This window comes from Miniopterus natalensis, chromosome 12 (genome assembly GCF_054644295.1).
Source record: "Miniopterus natalensis isolate mMinNat1 chromosome 12, mMinNat1.hap1, whole genome shotgun sequence".
Classification (NCBI taxonomy): Eukaryota; Metazoa; Chordata; class Mammalia; order Chiroptera; family Miniopteridae; genus Miniopterus; species Miniopterus natalensis.
Genome location: NC_142092.1, coordinates 57,854,539 through 57,870,914, shown reverse-complemented (window position 1 = coordinate 57,870,914; position 16,376 = coordinate 57,854,539). Strand labels below are relative to the sequence as shown.

General features: G+C 44.5%; 1 protein-coding gene across 1 annotated transcript in view; it reads left to right on the top strand.

The window, feature by feature from the left end:
- The first annotated feature begins 3,399 nt into the window (after nt 1-3,399).
- LPAR1 (lysophosphatidic acid receptor 1) overlaps nt 3,400-16,376 on the top strand; it is a 90,999-nt gene continuing 78,022 nt past the window's right edge. Inside the window, exon 1 of the mRNA XM_016213701.2 lies at nt 3,400-4,281. The gene's annotated coding sequence lies outside the window, so the exon portion shown is untranslated. The remainder of the gene's footprint in view (nt 4,282-16,376) is intronic.

The window sequence follows — 16,376 nt, the reverse complement described above, 5'->3', positions numbered from 1 at the left end:
AAGCAGTTAAATCTGAAAAGGAGTGAAAATTAAGTGAGTTATCAGCTGTTAAAGTGTGTATACATTTTTGGGGGGGACACCCTATTATCTTACTTTGATAAAGACAACTTGGAACCCAATAAAATACTGTACTAGTCTTATTATTCCATTTCACAGATGACAAAACTGGCTCATTTGGAACAAATACTAGTTTTGATGGATAAATCTCTGTGCTGAACAGGATTTGACTTTCAGGTTATTTACCTGAAGCTGGCTGCAGAGCAGATGCCTTTAGACAAGTCCACACTCATGAAAAAAACAGGTCTGTCCAGGCTGACCTTGTTTTGTTCTGCATTTCATTTTAGGACATGGTAGACCAAATAGAGAGGAAATAAAGTGTTTTACAGCAGATAACTCAGGATTCTTTAATACACGTCTTATGTGGACAGAATTCCTTATTTGATGTTAGAAAGGACCATATAGAGTAATTAAGGACCACAGTTAATATAAAGTCAAAGCAGAAGCAGCCATATACCTTCAGACAGCCAGAGACAAAAATCAATATATTGGAAAATATCCAGGTTGAATAGTAGGCAAGAAACTTATTTTCACATTACCTTTGATTTTTGAGATAGGCCTAAACATTGAAATGATTAATTATTAACTTAATTAAAAATTTTTATGTGTGTTGATATAATTCATAATAAAACAATAATGTGATTATTTAAAATAAAAATTTAAAGTATTCTCTTCACTAGAAGATGTAGAAGTTTTGGTTTTGAGGAACTGAACAGCAAATAAAAAGAGTGGGTAGTAAGGAGGAGACAGGAAAATCCGCCAAGTGGTTTTTCTGAGTTGGATAGAGCTAGTTGAAATGAAAGCGGTTTTCAGTATATTCTTGTTTTCTTACCAATGTATAGTTTTATTATACTTAGATTTTAGAGTGGACATTTTCCTCTTTGTCCTGATATATTTTTTTAGAGTTTAGGATCAACTCCTCTCATTTGTGAGGTAAGAGCATATGCATTTTCTGCATGTCATACATGAGTATTAGCACTGTGCATATATTCAAATTTCATGCATATTTTCACTGGAGTATGGTAAAATAAATCATAAATCGGTAGGGAATGAGAGAAAGCCGAGTCGTTTAAAGTTGATTAAAAAAAAAAAAAGGGTTTGATAAATTGTTTTAAAAAGCAAACAGCTTCAGATAGTAACTGACCCCCAGCCAGGGCTTAGCCTTGAGCATACTGTGCAAACCACAAGGGGACCTCAGTCGAGGTTTTCAGCAATCCCGGGGGCAGGAGGTGGTGGGGTTCTCTTCACCTACCTCCGGGAAGCCTAAAACTTTCCATCTCCTTCAAGAAGGTTTCCCCTCCCCCGAAGGCGGTTTACGGTCACCTCTCCTTTCTGCGAGGCCCAAGGCTACGAATGCCCGCCACCAACGCAGCCCTCCCTCGCCCCTCTGCATTTCTTTCTTAGATGTGGTTGCCTCAGTCCTGCCGGGTCCCCACCACTGTGCTGTCGTGGCCTCTCTGTGCCATTAAAGGCGAGAGTTCACGAAGCTTTTTATTCCGAAGCAGTTACTTTGGGCGCGTGGAGGCTTTAGCCGTGGAGCTAGAGGCAGAGAATTTGCCAACACCCCGGAAATCCTGGGAAACCGAGAGTGAAAGGTAGGTGGGGGGTGGCGCAGCTGGCGAGGCCCCCGACTGGACTGGGGGCTGCCTTAGGGCCTGGGAGAAACTCCTGGTGGCGGGGCTGCCACTGTCCCGAGCGCGACCCCGGCCGCCGCCCCGCGCGCTCCCGCCCACGCCTCCAGGTGTGCATTCCCCGCCCTTCGGGACTCTCCCGAAATTGCTCGTTTGCCCTTGCACCGTGTCACCGGGAAGGCGGAAGAGCAGTTTATAGTCACGGGCAGGGACAGCTAAGGGAGCACAGGCGCACTGGCTTCGGTCTGCAGACCCGGTCAATCGAAAACTCAGCAACAGGCGCGTGGGCACCTTTCTAGCAGCAGCGCCGCCTCTCCGCGCTTTGCAGCCTCGCCTTAGAGGCTGCGCTGGGAGAAACTTTGTGTCTCCTGGAAACTTTAGACGCTGAGTTAGGAGGGGCCGTACTGCAGGGGTGTTGCGAGCCCCGCGATGTTTTCCAGAGCTCTTCGAGTGGGAAGAGAAGAGCGACGAAATGAAAACGCAGCGTGTGGGGGAGCCCACTCGAGACCTGCCAGCTGCCGGGCGCCGAGGTGAGCGCCGGGGGGCCTGGGGGTGGGGATCCCGGGCTGGCGGCCGCGGGTCCCCCGCCGCGGGTGTCTGATCAGGGCGGGGGCGGCGAGGGGGGACTGGGAAGGTAATGAATGGGAGGCCTGGGCAGCGGCGCGGGAAGTGCGCGAATGAACGCGGGAAGGGGGTAGCCGTAGGGAGGGGCCCGGGGGTGTCACGCCAGGTAGGGGACTGAGCTAGGGGGATGGAGTTTGGGGTGCGGGCGTTGCTGACTCGTGCTACGTGGAGCAAGCTGAAAAGAAAGAAGGCGGGGGAAGGGGGCCGGCGTCTGCGCTGCTGGTTCGGCCCTCCCTCGGCGCCCCCTCTCCGGTGGCCCCGGCCCGCGCGCCAAACCCGAGCAGTTGGGACGGATCTGCGGTTGACGTTCCCGGGGTTGCGACTCCTCTGTCCCGGCGCCGAGCGCTGCCTGGATCTCGGGCGGCCTGGGTTCCGCCGCCTCCGAGCCCTCCCGGGCCTCCCGCGGGACCCCGGCGGGGTGGGCGCAGGGGGTGGCCCGCGACGACCTAGGGGCGGGCGGAGGGCCGGGCTCGGCTGGCCGCGGGGCGGGGGCCCCGGGGATTGACCGCGCAGCCCGAGGCCAGCCCGGGGGTGGCGGGAACCGGACTCCAGACAGCGGCAGCGGCGGGCGCAGGTAAAGGGGCGGGCGCGGGGCGGGCGCCCGGCGGGGGGGCGGGGGTTGGGACGGCGCCCCCTGGGCTCGGAGCCAGTGGCCGCTGAGCCACCTAGAGGCGCGTTGGGGTCGCACTGTCCTGCGGCAGACGGGCTTTGTGGCTGCGCGTGAGTGTGTGAGTGTGAGTGTGGGTGTGTGCGTGTGGGTGTGCGCGCGCGCGCGCGCTCGCCTGTGTCGGGTGTGGGTGGGTGTGCGAGCCTGCGAGCCGGCCTGCAGGAGGCGAGGCTGGCTTGGCCTCCCTAACCAACCAGTTGACCGAGTCCCGGGAGGGAAGTTGCCGCAACCGCCCGGGCCGCCGGCCCTCCTGTCCCCCGGCCAGGTCAGTGCGTCCCGGGGCCCGCCCAAGTGACACGTAGGTGGCCTCGGGCTACCTGGGGCAGGGTGGGGGCTCGGGAAGGCTTGCCGGGGGCGCTGGAGATTCCCCCAGAGCCGCGCCCGGGTGGCCGTGCACCGCCGGGGGTCCTCGCGCCCCTCCGCTGGGAGCTCCCGCCCCACTCGCTCCTCGCCGACGACCAGGACCGCGGCCTCTCCTGGGCTGCGGACTTGAAACTTAAGTTTCTGTCCAGCCGCTTAGCCAACACGCTTAGCAAGTAACTGGAAAATGTAAGGCGAGGGAGGGACCTGGCTTTGAGTCGGAGGTTTTGAAATCAACGGGCTCGTTTGGTTTGTGTAGGACTAGTTCGTGTGGAATGGATTTAAAAGTTTTTCTCGTCTTTCTTTGCTGCCCCTTGGCCTTTGAAGCGTAAGAAGGACGCATCCAGGACGTGCTGCCTGCAGGCTGGGGCCCGAGATTGCTGCCTCCTGCTGCTGTGTCTGCTCTTTCCCTCTTTTCCTTTTTGTTGAAAGCCACGGAGGTTGCGTAAATGTGGGTTTACCAGCGAGTGCTCGCTTGTTAAACTTTCCCCGTGAATGCGTTGACTCCCACTGAGATAGACACACATTTGCAAAAGTGAATATTGAAAGCATGAACTTGCAGTTATTCGAGCAAACTCCTCTATTCCTTCAGGCTCTAACAGTCCGTGTTTTCCACCCATGTGACTAAGCATCTCTCGCCAGGCAGAAGCGTCACCGCGAGGTGAGTGGTGCAAAGCGATTCTGGCCAAAGGGAGGAGACCCTGCGCGGGGAACACAGATAACGTCTCGGAAGGAGATGGTCCCTTGTCAAACCGAAGAGTGAGCCCCAGTGAAAAAGGGTGTATATCCTGGAGTTATTGTCGTTTGGACAGAACTAAATTCCATTACTCACAACCTCCCTCTCCGCCGGCTCGTCGTGTCAGCCCCCGATCCTCCAGATCCGGGTAGGAGTGAGCATATTTGCCCCCAGCACAGGATTGTTACCAACAGCCAGCATTACAAGTATGTTAAGGCTGCTGCTTTCTTGCTACTTTCTTCCTTAAAGAAGCCGAGTAGCCAGAGAAAGAAGCAGCGGGCGTAGGGCGGGAAGGCGCGGGCTGAGTGGGGGGCGCGGCAGCGGGACCCGGTGTCCCACCCCAGGCCCGCAAGCGCACCGCGCGTCCCCTAGTGGCACAACCTTCGCCGGTCCGGTCAGCTCCTCTGTGTCTCAGGGTCCTCGCCTAGAAAATGGAAGGGGGTTTGATGATCTTTGCAGTTCCTTCCAGCTCCCCGAGTAACTAGAGACTGGTGGGTGCTTATCCGCGTTGGAACAGTGGGAACAGGGTAAGAGGAAGTGTGAAGGGGTGAGTCCTGGAGGGGAGTGGGAGTGAGAGGGCAGGAGGGCCAGGGAGGCAAGGAAAAGCAGCTGTAGGAGTTGCCTGGAGCAGGGAAAGCCTTGTGCTGGGAGTTCATTTTTCTCTTTTTTTCGTTCTTCCTCCACAAGGGCATCAATAACAGTCCCTCCCCCATCAATCTTTGATTACCCTTATTATTTAAAATGTGGGAAGCTGCTTAGCTTTAAAATCAAGGTGATCCCTGCAGCTGACCTCTGTGCCTTCTGTTTGCATTATTGCCTCTTAGCAGGTCAGCTGCTGCCCCCAGCTTTGGATACTCAGCCTGCATCTCAATTTCCCTGTGAATGATGGGGAAAAAAATAACAGAGGTGGGGATGTGAGTGGCAGCCCTTCCAGCAACTTGCATTTTGAAACTTCCATTTTTCATTTCAAGTTAATGTTTTCCAAAGAGTAATTTGATTAAAAAAATCATACCATAGTATTTTCAAGGTTTGATGGAATCTGTTCTGTTAGACCTACTGGAAAATTCACAGAAAGTAAAATCCTTGCTTGCTGAGTCTTTTTGATACATAATGACATTCAGTCTGATAGTGACTGTTAGGGCCAGAAACCTTATTTCAAATGCATTGCAGGGAAAGTTGCAATCTGGGCAAAATACACTCATTTTTATTGGGAAGCTCCTAGTGTTCAGGAAATCATAAGACTTTTGAAATTTAGTTTGAGGTCAAGATTTTCATGTCTGTACTTGATGTGTGGCCTGTCTTTCTTTTCTTTAATTTTTCTGGTACCAGTATACACACTCACTTGAGGAACATGATTTATTTTAAAAGTGAAGTGTGATGTAGTAAAAACTTGAACATAAGCTCTTGGTTTAAAGTCTGAAAGTCTGCTCTGGCCTTGCTGACTTGGAATCATGCTCCTATTTGATTTCTTATTTTTACTTATGTTACCCAAAAAGTATTAGTTAACTGTTTCATGGAGAACTATTATGGATATCATAAAGTTGTGAGAAAAAAGAGGAAATTTTAATTCAATGAGCCATTACTGAATTCTTCCTCTAGTGGAGATATGAGTCTGATGAAAAGGAGGAATCAGTCTAGAAGGAGCTGCAGTGGGAGGGAAAAGATGCAGCTAACTTCAGTATAGCAGCTGGATTGCATAACTGGGCAGCAGCTGTAGAATCCAACGACCTTGGCATGCCAGGGAGTGGAAAATTAAATTCTGACTTTGGGGAAGACTTCTGAAAAGGACTTGAAAGATGAAAAAGATCATCTCTTAAAGATGAATGTTGGGGTGGGGTGTGTGTGTGTGAAGATGTGGTTGGAGTTTGGGGTAATGGGGGCTGGAAAGATATAAGGTGGCAAATTACGGGGGAACTTGAAAGTTATTTTAAGGAGTTGTGCTATGTGGGGATGGGGAGGGGAAAGTATTATTTAACCCCAACATGCAGCAAGACACTGAGTGACACATATTGGGGCATAGTGAGGGGTGACATGATTGAGAGGTGATTGGGCTTTTATCCCATTAAATTCCATTGAAACTCATGGCTAGTGAGTTCTAGGGCACTGCTGCTAGTTTATCCAGCTTATATAAAGACTGCAGAATAAATGAATATGTGGTTTCTTCCTCTAGCCCCCAATTGATAGAGCTTTTCCTACTTTTGAGAAATTTAATTTAGTAAAAATTAATGATGCTATTGTGTTATGTCTGGACCTTTTGAGCATGTGAGTTAAAGTCACTCTCCAGGCACAGAGCTGACCAAGAGGCATTTTGTTTTGTTTTGTTTTGTTTAGGGAAGGGCCTGCTGGTTAATGCTAATTTAAACATGACTCCAGTGGCAACCAGCATTCTTGACCCTGTTTGCGTTACACATAGTATTTAACCACAGTGGTTGACTATTTGCAGCACAGAAGAGAAAGAATTATTATTAGTTTGGAATTGAGGTTAATGCCCTTGTAAAGCGAGGGGTGATGATGGAGGGGTGGAGGTGGGGAGTGAGTAGCACCCCGAGTACTACGGTGAGGGCTGACCCAACCCTGGAAATCCTCTATGAAGTTTAACCTCCAATAGAAGTAGCCCGCTCAATACTGTAGACTAATACTTTTTAACAACCTTCTTTTTGGTCATCTGCTCCCTGTCCCCCCGCCCAAATCTCTAGCGCTCAGGTGTCTAGCTGATTATCTCTTATATAGGAAGAATGTCTGTGGGATCCTTTTGGGAGAGGTGCTTAGCAGCTCTGTAGGTTTCCTCTCACACCCCAATACGTCTGTCATGGGTAGGAATGGATGGCTTGTCAGGGGGCATGTCCAAAGTGGAGTTGATTTGGATAAATGTTTTTATTGCCCTTGATTCTGGAGATGCTGGGTTACCAAGGAGACAGATAATGAAAGAAGAGTAGGTCAGCTGCTTTTTACTATCTTCTGAATACAATTTGAATGACTGATCTTCCCAGTACTTTGCTTAATCTCTGCAAGGAAACTTGGGTTTGGCTTGTTTGGTCATTTAATTAAGTGAAGGAGCCCAAGGTTAGTATACTGTATTTATTAGAAGGATACACTTTTTTGGAGGGAAGGAGAGGGGTGTGAAGGGATTTTTTTCCCTGGCATTTTTTCCAGCAGGTTAGTATTATTTCAAAGTAGCATTGTTGCCGTTGTTATTAATAACTTACAGGGATGGGGCAAAGAAAATTGTTTTAATACTTCAATGGTAGCTACTGTCATCTGTGCTATAGAAATTTTAACCTTGAAGTTCATGTAAAAGTGATTTTTTTTTTTTCCAGAAATGAAAGAGGACTATTTTACTGCATGCATGGATTTAGGTTATAATTTATTTTACTTTTGTGGCACTGTTTTTAAAAAGTGGTATAATAGCAGGGCAGACTCTTAACCTTGGTCCAGTGCTAACACAAACATGTGTAAGCCTGAATGAGGTAGATCAGGCTGTGTTCATTGTGTTGAATATGGAGATAAGGGGAAATGATGTCAAAATCAGCCTCTTTCTCTAAAAGAGAAAAAGAAAGTTTAGTAACACTTGATCATGGATTTCTTTGGGGTGAGATTTCCAAGTGGAGCTGTTAGTTAAAGGAAATTCTGTTTATTATGGCCATCCTGTGTGCCTATGCCTCTTTAGGATTCACTATACAGAGACTGCTACTATGAACCATTCCTTTTTATTTTCTTTAATTTAATTTTTAATTTTTTATATTTGATTTCAGAGAGAGGAAGGGAGAGGGAGAGAGAGAGAAACACCAGTGATGAGAGATAGTCATTGATCGGCTGCCTCCTGCATGTCCCCTTACTGGGGATCGAGCCTGTAACCAGGAATTGAACCGAGAGCTCCTGGCTCACAGGTCCATGCTCAACCACTGAGCCACGCCTACCAGACTGAACCATTCCTTTTAAAGTCTGCTATACTTAGTTTTCTTTCTCTGTGTTTAAGTGTTTGTCCTTGACCAACCCCTTAATTGCCTCCGTTCTGAAATTCTTTCCTCAACAGAAAAATATCCCTCGCTCTTTGAAAGGAGAAATGACTCAGGGGGAGAGGCAACAGGTTCTTTTCAACCCTAGCAGCACTTAGTTGACTGCCTGCTATATACCAAGCACTGTACTAGGTTTTAGGAGCAAGGAGTGGGAGTGAATAAGGCAGGATTCCTACCCTCCATGAGGAGCTCACAGACATATTAATAGATGATTGCTAATTAGTGTAACAAGCATGATAAATGAGAAAATTATGGGAGCACCAAGCATAGAGTACCTGACCCTCAAGGTCTTAGGGTGGATGTGGGTGCAGGAGTGGGGTTGGGAGTGGGTCAGGAAAGGCTCCTGGAAAATTAGGATCTGGAAGGACCACAAGAGATAAACCAAGAAACCTAAAAGAGACAAAAGGCGTCACAATAGAGGGAATCAAGAGGCTTTTTACTTCCAATTTTGCTGTCGCTGAGTAAATCAAAGTTCCTCTCTTTTTGCATCCGTAAAGAAGGAATAAGAGCTAATATTACCTGCTCGCTAATTCTAGTTTGCATTTCATTGCTTCTTAGTTGAATCTTTTATGTGTACATTTATCTCTTCCACATTCAATAGACGTCTGTCGCACACCTCCCATTACTGAGGAACAGTGGAAAAAAGGACACCTCGGGCCTCTTCTCTCAGGGAGCTCACATTCTGTCACATTACATTGATAACAGAAGTTCTTTTGAGATCCCCTCAGATCTGGAGCATGTTTGTGGAGCTGCTCTTCAATGTCAGGAATGTTTTGTTCAAACGAGTCTCGGTATTTTCAAGCCAGTTAGCTTTTCCTTCTTGAGGAAGAGGAGACAGAGCCTGGCATTCTCATCTTCTTTATAAACCTGAAATGTTTTCTCTGGTGCCGGCTTTCATCTCATTTGGGATGTTCTTAATTTTGGCCCAGCTTGTGTTCGAACTTCTGTATTCACTGCATGACGTGCTTCCTGGGATCACTCAACTCTTGAGTTCGTGGGAAGCCAGGCCTAGCCTGAGGTCACACTGTCATGGCACTTTGCTTTGTTAATGCATTTCGCTTACCTTGTTTAAGTCACTCGGGGGTATGAACACAGTAGAGAGTGTTCCAACCAGAAGAAGGGAGCTGCATTCACTTATGAAATATGTAGTTTTTGTAATGATTCAAAAATATAGACGTGTCGAAAGTAAACGTAAGAATCTCCCTCTGCCGCCTCAGCCTTGTCCGTCTGATGTAACCCTCTGCCATCGAGTTGTCACTTAGCCTTCCATGCTTGTCCTTCTGCCTTGGGAAACCTACACCAACGTCTGTGTTTATACATATTTACATATGTGCGGGATGTGTGTGGGTCTGTTTGTGTGTACCCGTAAGTGTGTTGATCTCCGCCTGCGTGTGTGTCTGTGGGTACCCCCACTCCTCATGCCCCGTTCTCTCTGGTTTGAGACAGGCTGCTGTTGAGGCTGCCCCCATGGGTCAGAAGTTTCAGTCCAAAGAGCCTTGGTGGCTCCTCTTTAATTGCTGCGGCATGATGTTACTCAATTGGGAGCCCTCGTCAGAGAGATGAATGCCTGGCTGTTATGAAGAGGCAACAAGGAAACTCTTTCCAGCTGCGTGAGCACCAAGACAACAAATATCACTGCAGAGAATGTTATTTCCACGAGGACTCCGCTTCATCTGGATCTCAGGCGGGGGGGGGGGGGGGGGGGGGGAGGGGCACTTGGAGCACATATTTTGGCATCTGCGAATCTTTTGTTAGGTGGGAAACGGGCATTGGTGGGAGGCCTGTCAACCACTTCTGCAGGGGCAGGTAGGTGGGGTTACTCATTACAGGCAGGTTTCATTGTGGGAGTATTGGGGGACCCCTTAGACGTCGGTAATCAGCAGAGGGTCGGGACAGAGTGTTCTTACCTAGGGAGAAACAGAATTGCCTTTTGGTAAGGGGCTGCTTTGCCATGTTGGACTATGATTTGTTGGGAGAGGGATTGTTGCCATGTGATGAGAATGAGGCAGTCATTCTGTACCCAGTATTTATTGTACCCAGAGCTTGCTTTACCTTCTGAGTAGACACAGAGACCTGAAGGTTCAAAGTCTGGGGCAGGATGACCGACTTTTTCAAGCTCACCACTTTATATGAGACTTTGTCAGTTCAGCTCGATGTGGCTGAAATCGTTGCGTGCTCCTGTGGTTAAGTCCCCGTGCCTGCCTGAGGACACTAAAAAGAAGAAGAAGAGAAACAGCCAAGAAAGGCTGGTCCCTGCTCTCAAGTAGCTCATAAACACGGAGAGCCATGGATGCAAATGCGCAAGATCAGGCAGACACGATGCATGTCACAGACCAAGGTTTAAACAAAATGCCATTGGAGTATCTGAGGATGGAGAGAGTAACTCTGTGCTGGAGTAAAGATTCACAGCAGGATTCTGTCCTCAGTGGACACGCTGGGTGAAAAGCTCATTCCACCAGAAGAGTAATAATTAAGGAAGGCCAAGTGCTGCATGTGAGTGGCAGGTTATAGTTTGTGGCACAGTGGTGGTATGCTTTGGATCAATCTTGAAGGACCACAAGAAGGGTGCTGGAAGCTGTTAGGGACCAAAAAAAGGACATGTTGATGCCATTAACAGAGAGGAGGGGCGTGAGAGTAAGGGGATGGTTCCAGTGAGGCATGCGGGCTGAGGTTTTCAGCGTGGAAGCTTAGCGGAGAAGTCAGAGCTTGAAAGAACTCAGGATTAACTATTATATGTCAAAATAAATGCAGTCATGTGCCACTTAACACTGGGGATGCATCCTGAGAAATGCTTTGCTAGGCGATTTCATCACTGTAGAAACATCACGGTGTCCTTACACACACCTGGGTGGTATAGCCCACCACACACCTAGGCTGTATCTAATAGCTTATTGCCCCTAGGACAGAATCCTGTGTAGCATGTCACTGTACTGAGTACTGTAGTCAGTTGTAACTCAATGGTGAGCATTTGTGCATTTAAACTTATCTAAACCTGGAAAAGGCACAGTAGGATTACGGTACAAAAGATTTAAAAATGGTACTCCTGTATAGGGACTTAACATGCATGAATGGAGCTCGCAGGACTGGGAGTTGCTCTGGATGATGAGTGGTGAGCGGATGTGAAGTCCTAGGTCATTACTGTATGCCACTGTAGACTTTATAAACACACTACACGCAGGCTACACTAAATTCATAAAACAACATGAGATTAAATCACGTACAAGAGAAAATGATGCAATCAAGAGACACAGTAAACACGAGATACTTGAGGCTGCTTGCTGGCCTAACACGGCATACTGTTTTACAGCAAACTTCTTTTTTTGTAAATAGAGTACCGTCTAAAATATCTTCTTAGATGAGGGAAGACATTAATTTTTTAAAATTTCTGTTTTATTCTCTGCTGTTTTCCTAATGCTAATACAAATACCTTGCATACAGTAAAGCTCAAAATTTTTGTTTGAACTGAAATTTTTTGAATAAAAGTTAATATATTTACCATCTGTTGAGCATATTATGGTAAATAAGATGTGGTCTTGACTGCATGAGATTTGCGATCTAGTGAGGGAGATGGCCTCTGAACTGGTAACTGCAAGTGTGATTGGAACTGGGGAGACAAGCAGGGTGTCCTGGAAGAAAGAGTATACCAGGGAGGTGAACTTTGTCTGGGAGAGGTGAGGGAAGTTTCTCTGAGAAAGTAGCGTTTATACTGAGGCTTGAAAGATGAAGTGAATTAGTTAAGTGAAATTGAGAGGTGAGGATGGAAGACAAAGGAGACATTGATATAGAAAAAGAAGATATGATTGAACAAAATCAACAAAATAAACAAAAGTATGATTCTCACTTCTTGAGTTGAAATTAGGTCATTTTTTTTAAATGATGGCATTACATAAGGGTAGAAATTGATCAACTTCGTTGGCATTTTTGTTGCAGGGTACTTCATTATCAATAACTTTAAAATAATCAGCAGTGTTTTTTAAATTTTTGAATCAGTTGTTATTGAGGGAGGAGGAATTTTCATCTGAAAATAGCAATTTTTAAAAAGTGGAACTAGCTTGAATTCTATTTTGTGCTAATACAAATCACTAAAAATAAAAAACAGTGCAGGGAAAGCAAACATTCTTGTTAATATCTGACTTCATTGGGAATACTGCTGGTTCAAGCTGACTTGGCTGAATATTGCCTTATTATAGTCATGTGAACTTTTGTAGAAATTACTGGTTTTATTTATCGTGGTAACTGAGTGAGGGTTGTACAATTTCTATTTCTTGTTGATTAAGGGTTTCTGTGTCCTGATGCTTGAAAAATAGCATGATTTTCTCTAGGTGACAAGTACAGATATGTTTATGAATTCAGCCACTATAATAATATCATTCACATCCTCTATGCCCCGATTCTGTACTTGAGCTGTCATAGACTGATAATGGCCCTTTAGTCTCTCTCTATAAATGGCCTTTTGTCAATTTTTTATAGTAATTTTTATGTGTTAACATAATATTAAACACATAAAGGTTCCTGTTAGGCCTTCACTATGGGTTCGTTAATATAAAATAACCCTCTATGCTTTGGAGACTACATTCTACTTTTTTCCTGATCTTAGTGTTATCAATCCTCTCTCTCTTTTTTTTTTTTTCTTTGAAATGACTTCACTCATCCTTCCGATTTTAAACTTTTGGTGTCATTTTATTTAATATATTTTTGCCTGTAAGCAACATTTAATCGATTTTGTTTTAACATACTTCTTATAGGGAAACTTATTACTGTTACATTTATTGTTATAATCATTATGTTTGATCTTAGCTCTTACCCTTAAGTTTTCTCTTTGTTAGGAAAGGTACTATAGCCTTGTGTATAAAAGCACTGGCTTGACTTTTTCCACCAGTATTTGGTCACATGGCCTTCAGTAAATTACATAATGTCTCTAAGACAACAGTTCTCTATTTGTAAAAAACAACACACATACAAAAATCTTTAATTAATGCTTTAAAAATGCCTGGCACACTGAATGTGTTAATTGCCATTTTTATTGTTGTCGATAAGTTCAGTGATACAGAATTGTTGGTATTTGACTACTTTTGACTTATAAAAATAGCATTTTCATATGGTTCAATCTAATAGTCTTCCTGGGCTTTTTTTTATTTCCTGTTTTCTTCTGTGTATTGTTTGTTTCATACATCCATAGTATTTTGAAATGGCCAAGTCTAGTGTTCAATCTAGGGCCTTTATGTTTCCAAATACTTTCATAAACCTATGTTTTTCTGGTCCCCAAAGTCAAAGGATCACAGTATATAACTTTTAATCATAATCTAAAATTTAAGCATAGTTTAGATCTTGTAATAAAATCTGCAGCAAATATTTCATGTGTCTGTAATTAGTCTTGACCTTCACTAGCATTTGCATCCGTTTAGGCCTCTTGCTTTGCCTGGCTTCACAGGTGCCTCCCTTGTAGTTGGAGGATGGCCTCGTATTTATCTAATCAGTTGCATCTTCTGCATTTCTGAACTAGACTCAGGATTTTTCATACATTTATCTGAGCATCTGTCTTGTTGAAGTTCAAAAGGTACAGTGTACATCTTTCAGATTCATGTGGTCCAAGAATGTGTTTCTTACCCATCCTTTGCAGAGGGTAGTGGAAACAATGCCTTGGTTGTGGCCTTTTCCTTTCTGTCTTTCTAGTGCTGCTGCCTTTTTTTCTTCTTTTTTTTTTTTTTGCCTTTTTGTGTATCTTCTTGAGCATTTTGATGGGAAGTTCGAAGAGTTGTATTGGGACATTAGTTCATTGGCTTCCAAACTTTTTTCACTGTGACCCATAGTTACAAATGGTCATACACACGTGAATAAAACTAGAGTTTCATGTTGTTTACTAAGTACAGTAAACTCTGATCCCCCCCTTATTTTTTCTATGCTACTCTGCATATTTTCATTTTTAAAAAGGTGCTGGTCACAACTCAGAAGTTTCGAACACACTGATGTGGTCATGAACTGAAGCTGGGAAAACACTGATCTAGTCTGTTGCTGTTCTGTGTAGAATTAGGGTCGCTTGTTATTTAACATGTCTTCCTTATGTGCAGTACCAGTTCCTGTGCTAGCAGCTGGGAGTAGAGTGGCGAGTAAAGCATCCTTACCACTGGGGCATGAAGCGTGGAGTCTACTGGGAAGGAAGATATTGACCAGATGGTCGCTCAAGCACATATGTACAAAGTGTGATAAATGCTACAAGGGAAAATAATAGGGTGTTTCAGAAGAGATTAAATGGGGAACCTCATCTGACTTTGGGGTGATTCAGGATTTCTCGAGGGAAGTGACTTTTGATTAGGTCTGCAGAATGAGAAGGGGTTACCTCTGTGAAAGGACGTGGTGGGGTTGTGTGTGGGATTGTAGAGTCGTGGAAGAATTGAGTAATGGTAGCAAAACAGAGCGCTGGAAGTGAATGGCAGATGGAAGCTGTCCTTCCTGTTTGACCATTTGGCATTTTTTGGGTGACATTTAATGGGCCTCCCTGTTTGTGGCTTTCTAAAAATTTTCACTTGACAATAGTAAAATAAGAATAGAATGCATATTTTTGGGAGGTGAGTCTAGGTATGTGTTGAAGCAGTTTTTTATTAAGCAATTTTGCCTACTGCTGAATAATAATAGCATTCATTGAAGGTTTGCTCTGTGTTAGGAACCAGAGCAAACTCTGGTTTGCTCTGCATGGATATGTAGAAGTAGTTTTGGTTAGATTAAAAATATTCCTTGTTCTTAACAATAAAGCATAATAATCAAATAAAAAATATATACTTAATCTAGTGTAGTTACCAATTTAGTAATTATGTGTAATTTGTAAAAAAGTACAATGCAGAAGTTAAGTTTTGGTAGCGGAAGACCAGATGATTGGGTATTTCATAGCTTCCTGTTAACTTAAAAAAATGGCTTGGAGTGATTGCTCTAGGCTTTTTATTTTTTATTTACTTATTTTGCCATGGTAGGATTTAAGGGCTCATTCCTTTCCCCCACTGTTTTAAAGCTGAGTGAAGAGTTTAAAAAATATTTAAAATTGGAAATTCATAAAGTAAGTCTGAGACTGAATGATACATGAGACTAGTGTTCGAGACTAATGAGACCATGATTCAATTAGTTAGAGACTAATGAGGCCGTGATTCCTGTGCCAGTTTTCCTGCTGCTGCCCGTAGGCCTCTGGCAGTACCCAACCTTTCCAGGCCTTCAGGTCTTTGTCCTAAAATAGGTGACTTAGAATCAATTTGCAAAAATCATTTTCCCCATTGTATTATTCAGTGACTCTAAGCTAATTATTTTCAAGTTTGATCTGGCTGTTTAATCTTCAAAGAAATGATGTTCCCATGCCGTTGAGCAAATTCAGTCTAATAAGCTTAAACTAACCGTGGGAGGACTCCAGGTGTCTGCATCCTCGTGTGCCTTGTAGAAAGACTCAGATGGCACAGACACCTTCATGTTTTACAACCTGCTACTGCTTCTCCTGGAAACCTTGAAGAGCAGGCAAAGACCGAGACTTAGCTGGGCAAATACTTAAGACTTCGACATCATAGTTTGTTGAAATCAATTTTTTTTAACCTTTCAGATTCAGTAAAGATGAATAAAATCATAGGTTTATATGCTGGATGCTTGGTTTTAGGGAAATCTGCAGGCTCTAAGTTTTAATATGTAATCCACATTTTATGAAAACCCATTAAACAGTAAGGGATGCTATTTCACAGAGATTTAAAGAGCTAGGGAATCATGGAGGACGCATTCAGTTTCAATGACTATTCTTAGGAATATCTGATAAGGAACGGGTTTTATGTGAAAGGGAATGAAAGGTTCTTGGCAACTTGACTTTTTTTTTTTTTAACCAGTGTATTAAATCAGTTGATTCAAATACATTATTTTTTGTAATTTCAAAACTTTTAATCTCTCAAGTTCACTTATTATAATATGAGCACTTTATTATACTTGTTCTTATTTTTGAGGAAAATACATTTGAGGAAAAAAGATGAGATGAATGCTTTTTTATTGAGCTCTATCTAATTCCTCATTCACTTTAGATATTTATTCAGGAGATCTGGGCGACTGTGGGTATTTTACTTATGGTGTTTTGGTGCTGATTCATCAGCTTATGTGCCTTTATTTTCTGTTGATTTTCTTCTTTTTAAGCTGATACTGTATGGAAATCTGGCCAGGACCACAGGCTCCTGATCTTGGGCGAGGCAGGTACCGGTCACAGTGTTTGGGATCATGCTGGGCGTAGGGCCAGGGCATAGGCACAGGCGTTGCTCAAGGCTAGGACTCGA